Raw genomic sequence first — 10,504 nt, 5'->3', positions numbered from 1 at the left:
ATTCGTGGTCTCACAGTGACATTTCAATAATTGTTTTTTCTAAACCTTTCTCTAAAAAATGGAATGTATCTCCTGATTGATTTATTTACCCAGCCTATTCTCAAGCAATATCTAATACCTCGATTAAAACTATCAATCAAACCAATTTCAATTACAATTGAAAATCAAAAAGAGTACCATCATCCATTATTAAAACTGTGATGTAAAGGCTCTTAACTTTAATTGTGTTAATGGCACAATCAAAACAAATTGGCTAAGGCAATTTGTAAAAAAAAAAAATAATAATAATAATAAAATCAAATAAAATAAAATAAATTAAAAAATATAGATATATCTGGTTCCATATTCCAAATATGATTTTTAAGAAATTTGGTGGGATTGAATTCCTATTTCTGTGTGATTATGACATAAACAAAAAAGCTCCCTCTAAAACTTTCCTCATTTCACCAACAAGTAGTTATACCTGGGAATGCTTTCCGATCTTTACAATTACAAGTACAATTTTAAAATCAGGAGAATGCCTGAACACTTTTTGAGGAGTTCCATTGCACCCCTATTTTTTTTTTTCATACAACCACTCTGAGAGTAAACCACTTGATGTGATGTAAATAATCACCATTTACAACAAGTGGCTTACTCTCAGAGTATTTAAAGTAACTTATTTATCCCGATTTAGGTGATGGGCAGTTCCAAAACGTCCCCAGACCCTGAGCAGTAGGTGAGTACAACCGGTACATGGGAGGAGTGGACACTTCCAATCAAATTCTAGGGACCAATTAAGTCCACAGGAAAAAAAAAAAAAAAAAAAACAGATGGCCTATCATCGCATTCCAGCACTTTCTGGACATAGCTGTGACAAACAGCTTGATTTTTGAAAAGGACTTGGCAGTCAGCTGCAGGAGAGGCCTATGATCCGCCAGGCCGTCCATGAGGAGCTACAATATGTGCCTAACTGTTGGGACTTAGAGTGGCATTCAAAAAGAAGACGAGGCATGTCCACAACTATTTCTCTGTCCCCACTGTCACTGCAAACTGCAGAAGCATCGGAAAACCACAGTGCGGCGCCAGAAGTGCACTCTTTGAAAAAGGAGTACACTCTGAAAGTGTGGAGTGTGATGTTGGCCTGTAGCTGCAGATGGACAGAAACAGATTCAGACAGTACCACAATTGCCCCCCCCCCAATAAAATAAAATAAAAATAAAAAACAGTTTGACATTCAAGGACTAAACCAGTGCTTCTCAATTATTTTCTGTTACGCCGCCCCCCAATGGAAGACGTACATTTTTCGCGCCCCCCCAAACTATCTGCCGCCACCATTTGTCTATGAAAATAAGTACGCCTCTGCCTAACATTGTGTCCTTTTTTTCTATTAAAGAAAAAAAGTAACAGAGATCAACTTATAATAAAGTATAACTTTATTAACACTAGCCACGTTTACATGCTGACTTTTATTCATACCGATTCAAATCATTCCGAATGGAAATTTCACATCAGCTGTTTACATGTCACTTCATCTATTCCGATCCAGCGTTTACATGTGACTGCCTTTATTCCGAAAGGACGTTTGACAACTGCCGTCTGACATGCGCAGATTAATCAAAACAAAGCGTCACGTTGCAAAACATGGAGATCGATCGTCAGATCAGCTGCTGTTTTAACTTTTCGAGTGGAAACAAAACTTCAGAATGATACGCCGTTCATTTAAAAAGTTGTGTGGGTGCGCTGTGCGTGTGCTTGGAAGCCATGTTGCAAGTGACGTTACTTACGTCACCGAGTGACGTCACACGTCAGTACGGAGCATGCGCAGAAAGAACGCAACCAGACAGCATTCCGCTTCCCTGTTTACATGATATAATTTTACTTCTAATCGGTTTGGGAAAAGGAATATTCCACCCCTGTGAATCGGAATGAAATTCCATTCGGTTTGGGCCTGTTCATTCCGAATGAGGTGTTTATATGGAACACATTTATTCGGTTTGAACAAATATTGCGATTGTAATTGGAATATTTGGCTCCATGTAAACGTGGCAATTGTTTGTTTGTAACAGAAAAGACTTAACGTGCATCAATTTGCCTGAATTTAAAAATAAAAAAAGTCACATCCAAACTGTAAAAATACACTCAAGGTACATTTTTGACCATTTGATACTGAAAAATAAAATGTAATAAAATCAGTAAATAATAACAAATTCAAATAGATTAGAAACATTAACTCATGAGGACAATATGCCAAAAAAATTGACCGAAAAAACTAAACTGAATAGAAGAAAAGAAACAGTGTCTTTGGACAGAAGGACAGTTTTTATTTTTGCTGCTCACAGAATCACCTCCTGTGCAATGGTGTGGGGTTACCGGAGATACCTGAGAGATCATATCTCTCAGGGAGAGTTGCAAAAGAAACTTAATTTTGTATCCGTGATAACAAATTCAAATAGATTAGACACATTAACTCATGAGGACAATATGCCAAAAAAATTGACCGAAAAAACTAAACTGAATAGAAGAAAGAAAACTGTGTCTTTGGACAGAAGGACAGTTTTTATTTTTGCTGCTCACAGAATCACCTCCTGTACAATGGTGTGGGGTTACTGGAGATACCTGAGAGCTCATGTCTCTCAGGGAGAGTTGCAGAAGAAACTTAATTTTGTATCCGTGATCTTGCTTTGTAGTTCACGACCCACTGCTCATGACCATACTAAGTGAAGGGTAGAAACTGAGATCAACCGGTAGATCATCCCTTTCTTTACCACGACATAACCATACACTGTTCATATAACTGAAGACGCCGTACCGCCGTTTCTTCTTTTACCCGAGAAAAAGACCCAGTGATACTTGCAGTATTCCATTTGGGGCAGGACTCCATCCCTGACCTGGAGAGGGCATTCCACAATTTTCTGACTTAGGAACTTGGAGATCATCACAACAGCTTCACTCTAGGTTGAACCGCTACAGCAAGAGTAGGGGTGTTGAAGGTTCTTTTATTTATTTATTTTGTTTCTGGGCTGATTATTTAGATCAGGGTTCACTAAATCTGGACCTCGAGCCACTTTTCCTGACGTGTTTTCCATGTCTCCCTCCTTCAACACACCTGAATCAAATAATCAGGATCATTATCAGGCTTCTGGAGAGGTTGCTGATGACATAATCATTTGATTCAGGTGTGTTAGGGGAGAGAGATGTTGAAAACACGACAGGATAGATGGCATCGAGGTCCAGATTTGCTGAACCCTGATTTAGATTAATAATTTGCGGAGTTTAAATTGCTACCCAGTTATTTGTCGATGAAGCACACTTACATTTGATAGGTATATTCTACGGGTGTACTGTATACGCATCAATTCAGGGCTGATTACAGTTTTTCTCAATTGCTTTGGTACGTTTCTCAGATCAGAATTGAAATTCTTAAAACTACTTGTTCAATCCTCACAACATGTGGCACAAGTAGCAAAACAACACGGATTACCTGCAAAAGCCATTTTTTGTGTGCATAATACTCAAAATTAAATTTCTGTCTCAATGAATATGTCAGTGCTGTCAAAATGACAAGTCCTTGTTTCATTGTGTACAGACAAGACAGTCAAATTGGTTAGTCATGCTCTCAATTGAACAGTTACTCTGGTGGGAAGCTCTGATGCTGAAGATAGTGTATGTAAGTTTTGATGAAAATATTTCACCTATGTGTGTAGGAGATTAATTGCAAGAGACTGGAGAAGATTCAGTTGACACTTTTACTGTTTTTACAATTTCTTGACAGACCATGTTACGGCGATACAGAAAGCTAAAGACAGCATTGAGAATCACAAAGACAAAAATCAAAACAAAAGCAAAATTAGAAATGTGAACATAAGATAATCGGCACAACTAAACTTTGAGTGCTACATATTGGGAATTTTTCCCCATTCTTTCTACACATCTTGACATTCCTCCCTGTTGGCCACAAATTTTTATCCAAGTCACAATGGATGTCCTCTCTTGCTATACAGCGTGGAAAGAATCTTTGTGAGTGCCTTATCCGGCCTCTGTAGGCATCTACTGTGATGACACTCCATGCTGCATTCATGGCATCCAGAAGTGTCATCTGATTGTGAGGCTGGAGATCATACACTTGCCATCTCCATGTGGAGAAAAATTCTTCTATGGGATTGAGAAATGGGTGGGGAGTATGGTGGGAAGAACTCCATTACCATTCTGTTGTGGGATGTAAACCATACCCTGATTATGTTGGAGTGGTGGAAACCCACATTGTCCCAAACTATGACAAATTTTGGCAGGTTAAAATAACGTACGTAGAACGGGTAACGAAAATGCTTAGAAATTAGCACACACAAGTTGACATATTCTGAAAAATGTTCATCCATTTTGCATGTAAAGACTAAATGTTGTGGGTGGTGAGACTATTCAATAGAGACCCATGATCATCCATTTTGACCATCATGACAGTTGCAACTGATAATGTAGGAAACAGCAGAGAATTGTACAAAATCATTTGCATGGATGCACTAAAACATCTGCAACTTGCTAAAAGAAATGAGAAACTGCTTTTTTGATGGGCATGTTGTGAGGATTGAACAAGTAGTTTTGAGAATTTAAATTCTGATCTGAGAAACGTACCAAAGCAATTGACAAAAACTCTGATAGGAAAGAGGGTTAGGGCGACTGAAAGGAACAAAAAGTGGCCAAGAGTCTAACTTTTAAAGTCAGAACTCTGACTTTATTCTCAGAATTCTGACTTCTTCAGTGGCCCTCAAGTTTGCGCTTAAATGTCACTGTCATTGCACTGCTAATGCCATAACATTGTCACATGCATCTCACCAAGAATCACCAATGTTGGTACTGCATCATCTACATATTGCATATGCAATATTAGCTAGTTACATCAATATCTATGCACAAACGGTCATTTGCACATTCATATCAAGTCAGCCATCTGCCTCCTGGTCTGACCACTGTAAATTGTCATATTTGCACTGTTGTATTACAAGTACCTCACCACTTGCTGCTAGTCACTTATTTTCTTTATTCCCAAAATTTGTAACTTCCGTTTTATATTATAAAAAGTACAACAGTATAGCCTTATTGTACTTTATTTTATGTAGTGCACGTTATAGTGAAGCTTTAAATATCATTGTACTCTGTATTATGACAATAAAGGATTTCTATTTTATTCTTATTCCTCTTTTGTAGATCAATTACATTAACGAATCACGGGGGAAAAATTTGACAAAGACCGAAATTGGTACAATACTTTCGTCGCCGACCAAAGTAATGATTAAAGATACACGATAATATCGGTCGCCGATAATTATCAGCCGATAATGGCAATTATGACGTCACACAGATAATCCAGATAATAAAAAAAATCAGCCGATAATGCAATCCGATAATTATATACTTGATTTAGCCTCCAAATGTGCACAACCGAAGAATTCAGCACACCCCCTCCTCAACCCCCCTCTGAAGCCCCTGAGGGAGGAGGGGTTGAGGAGGCGGAGTTACACGGCAAGAAATAGTTGAATATTATGGCGGCTGTTACTAAAAAAACGACGCTCTCGCCATCTGCGAAACATGTACCACAGAAGTTCCACGAGGCCGAAAGAAAGCGTCCTCATTCAAAACCACTAACCCAGCATCCATTTAAAACTGCATCACAAAGATTTTTGGAACGAATACGAGGCTGTTGCTAGCGGGAATGCTAAAGCTATTGTAAACACTAGCTAAACTACGGGGCTTGTGACATTACAGAGTCGGGTTGTTTGGGAAAGCAGCCCAAGGCGGGTGGTAAACTCACATCTAAGGCTAAACACCGGCACAACTGGAGAACGATAGTCTGCAAGTAGCCGTCCTCCGACGGAGCCCGCCGCTCTGGCCGGTCCGGCAGGTTGCCGCCGCCGCACCGTTGGCGGGGCGGGCAGAGCCCGGTTCCCCGGCTTCAGGACCTCCGGCGAACACCCCGGTTTCTCGAGCGTTCCCCGCGGCGTGCGAGCAGAGCCAGGCCCCGAATACGCCGCGGCGAACCGGCCAGTGCGGGCGGATTATCCGGTACGAATGTAGCCACCGAGACGAGACACAATTTTTTTTTTACCAAAATGACCCGAGAGCCAAAGCCCTGGATAAAAAAAATAATGCAATTCATACGACCACCATTCTTCATGAAAAACATGCCAATCACATTTTCACCACTCACATTTGGAAAAGTGATGTCCAATAAGCAAGCTTATCATGACGGCACAGTGGTTAGATGATAGTTTAAACACGGAGAAAACAAAGTCAGCCAGTCAATAATGCATTCAGTATGTAAAATGATGAGCGGTCAGATGACTTTGTAACGCTGCCTTTATTTTCGGCTTAACAAAACTCAGGCACAAAACAACACGCACGGAGACGCGAGCTCCAACTCCATCCAAATCGTACTGCCGTGTATCAGTTTAGCTGCTGTAAAGCAAATGTCGTGAGTGCCGCAAAAGTAAGCAAAGCGCTGCAGAATGGGTACATGACATCTCGCTCTTCGAGTTAATCACAGTGCGCAATAAAGCATATAACATTAGCAATCACTTTTCAAATTAATCTAACTTATTTGTCTGCTCAATTAGTCACAGTAGATAATCAAAACCTATTGGCACTTATTAACACTTATCAATTTAAATATGCACATTCCTGTTGTAATGAAATAACAATAATATTCTGTAGCCACAAATATTATTCAAAATATTTGCTTCCAAGTTTTTTTAGGATTAAGTATAATAATGTATTGCTTAAAATAAGGCTGTTAAGATTATTTTCAGATAGCTATTTTTCTTCTAAGAAATCTGAGAGAAATACACTTGAAGCGCTGGCAGATAATTTTATTTATTTCCAATAGATTTACACTTAAAACTGACTAGTTTTAAGGAGGTGTGTTTTAATGCTATATATGTTAGGAATGGCTTACTTTTAAAGGCATTTTTGTGCAACTTCGGTATTTACTCTGTAAGTAATTGTTGCCAAAAGTTTACCATGACACAATGTCAGACAATCTGTCATTATTTAGATGTTGGAATTGAATACTTGATCAGATTTTATGTTGAAAAAAAGAGCAATAAATTATATTTTTGCACAGTAATATTTTCTTTTCTGTATACTTTAAAATTTTACATGCATCTTTTAATAGAATTATCGGCTTGACATTATCGGTTATCGGTTGGAACGAGGAGGAAATTATCGGTTATCGGTATCGGCTGAAAAATGCATTATCGTGCATCACTAGTAATGATAGCACATTTTTACATGATACGATCATGAAAAAACATGTTATAATATATAAACATGATACTAGACTTTGAAGACCTGTTTGTTGGGATGTACATTGGGTACATTGTTTATGAAGGAAAAATAAAATATATTTGTTATCGATGTGTCTACTGAGTATAACAATATTCTAGAATATTTTACCGGACACTTATTGTCTAGTGTAAAAAACAAATGAAAGCAAACGTCATACATTATGATGTATAGGGGTGTGTTTTCCATTCATCATATACAGTGGGGCAAATAAGTATTTAGTCAACCACTAATTGTGCAAGTTCTCCCACTTGAGAATATTAGAGAGGCCTGTAATTGTCAACATGGATAAACCTCAACCATGAGAGACAGAATGTGGAAAAAAACGCAGAAAATCACAATGTTTGATTTTTAAAGAATTTATTTGCAAATCATGGTGGAAAATAAGTATTTGGTCAATGCCAAAAGTTCATCTCAATACTTTGTTATGTACCCTTTGTTGGCAATAATGGAGGCAAAACGTTTTCTGTAACTCTTCACAAGCTTTTCACACACTGTTGCTGGTATTTTGGCCCATTCCTCCATGCAGATCTCCTCCAGAGCAGTGATGTTTTGGGGCTGTCGTTGGGCAACACAGACTTTCAACTCCCTCCACAGATTTTCCATGGGGTTGAGATCTGGAGACTGGCTAGGCCATTCCAGGACCTTGAAATGCTTCTGACGAAGCCACTCCTTTGTTGCCCTGGCTGTGTGTTTGGGATCATTGTCATGCTGAAAGACCCAGCCACGTCTCATCTTCAATGCCATTGTTGATAGAAGGAGATTTTCACTCAAAATCTCTCGACACATGGCCCCATTCATTCTTTCCTTTACACCAGGGTTCACTAAATCCAGAGCTCGGTGCCACATTTCCTGTCGTGTTTTCCACGTCTCTCTCCCCTAACACACCTGAATCAAATGATTATGTCATCAGCAACCTCTCCAGAAGCCTGATAATGATCCTGATTATTTTGATTCAGGTGTGTTGGAGGAGGGAGGCATGAAAAACACGACAGGAAAAGTGGCACCGAGGTCCGGATTTAGTGAACCCTGCTTTACACAGATCAGTCGTCTTGGTCCCTTTGCAGAAAAACAGCCCCAAAGCATGATGTTTCCACCCCCATGCTTCACAGTGGGTATGGTGTTCTTCGGATGCAATTCAGTATTCTTTCTCCTCCAAACACGAGAACCTGTGTTTCTACCAAAAAGTTCTATTTTGGTTTCATCCGACCATAACACATTCTCCCAGTCCTCTTCTGGATCATCCAAATGCTCTCTAGCGAACCACAGACGGGCCTGGACATGTACTGGCTTCAGCAGGGGGACACATCTGGCTGTGCAGGATTTGAGTCCCTGGCGGCGCATTGTGTTACTGATAGTAGCCTTTCTTACTGTGGTCTCAGCTCTCTGTAGGTCATTCACTAGGTCCCCCCGTGTGGTTCTGGGATTTTTGCTCACCGTTCTTGTTATCATTTTGACGACACGGGGTGAGATCTTGCATGCAGCCCCAGATCGAGGGAGATTATCAGTGGTCTTGTATGTCTTCCATTTTCTAATAATTGCGCCCACAGTTTATTTCTTTACACGCAAATAGTAGTACAGTACATGTTCAAATGTACAGAACATGAATGACAAGCTCAGTCATTAAAGTGCAAACATAATAATTGATGACAGTAACTTTAACTGTAAAACACTGTTCATTGAGAGAAATGGCATTTGGGGGTAACAAAGTTGCTTGCTCACATTATCAGCCAGTACTTCAGTGCGTCTTGTGGTTGATGAATCTGAGAGTGAGATTTGTTTGATTTTTGTTGTCATTTCCTCCTTTTCTTTTCCTTCGAACATTGCTGCCATCCCTTCAGTCATACACTCTTTTATTATATCTCCATCAGAGAATGGCTTCTTATGTTTGGCCAACACCCACGACACTCTGAGTGAGCACTCCGTTGCAATTTGTTGTTGTGTCATAGATTTAACAATAACCTTGCTTGACTCTTGATATGACTGCGTAAGCCTATTAATTTCTTCATCCTCTGATTGAGGAGGAAACTTATCTTCAAAAGAGCTGTGCTCTTTAACATAATGGCGTTTCACATTTTCACTTTTTATCAGAGCAACTGTCTTGACGCATATTAAGCACATAGGTTTCGTACTTGCAGGTGGTAAAATGGACGCAGATTTTTTCAGTCCATTCCTCATTGAAACGGCGATTTTCGTTGTCCACTTTTCTTCTCCTGGTCAACTTTGAGCATGCCATTTTGTAAGATTCGGTCTTCTACTGGGATAACAAAGTGCCGGGTGCGACTCGTCTTTCACACTGCTGCAGTCTGTCCACTCTAGCTAGTAGCATGGTAGCATGCAGGCTCTCTCAGCCAATCAGCGCATCCATGCACGCTCTCTCAGCCAATCAGCACATCGATGCACGCGCTCTCAGCCAATCAGCGCATCGTTGTCATGGAGATGACAATAGAAGTGGGAACATGGAAGATAATTGACTACAAATGAATTCAGCGATAGAATAGTAGTGCTTTTTTTTTTTGTGGGGCACCACAAAGCATTTATGCCTAGGGCACCAAAATAGCTAGCGCCGGCCCTGTTTTGAAGTTCCGAACCACTTGGCCAAATTTATTCGAAAATAGGTTCCGTTCATGAAACTTCATTACCAGTGACATCTCCTGGCAAAAGCTGGAACTGCAGGGGCTCACAACCCCTTTCCCCCTGAAGTGTGATGCACACAGGAATGCTGATTTTAAAGAAGGCCCAACAGCGTACCGCACGCGATACGTCACTTCTACTCATTAATATTCATGACGTTAGCAACTGTTGCTAAGGGGGGACACGCTCGCGTTTGTCCCTCATGCTAGATGCATGTAAATAATGTACGAACGAGATGTTTACTGAGCTAAACCTACCAATTCTGTCCGAAAATGAAGCAATTTACATTGCTATTTTTGTGTAGCCACGCTAAAAAATAAGTAAAAATATCAGAATGGCTTACCTCTTCGTCGTCTGTAGTACCATTGCCCACATAAAAATGTTTGCTGCATATGAAATGTGAATGGCTTCACCCTGCTGGCGTTAAACTGGTCTTTTGGACGTCCGCGCAAGTTGATTCTTCCATTCTTCACATTTTTTCCACCGAGTTTTTGGTTTCGGGAAACGTATGAAGAAAACATCCTTCATATGTCGTAATGTCTAGAGTCGTTTC

This window comes from Corythoichthys intestinalis, chromosome 6 (genome assembly GCF_030265065.1).
Source record: "Corythoichthys intestinalis isolate RoL2023-P3 chromosome 6, ASM3026506v1, whole genome shotgun sequence".
Taxonomy (NCBI): domain Eukaryota; kingdom Metazoa; phylum Chordata; class Actinopteri; order Syngnathiformes; family Syngnathidae; genus Corythoichthys; species Corythoichthys intestinalis.
This window is presented reverse-complemented; position numbering follows the sequence as displayed.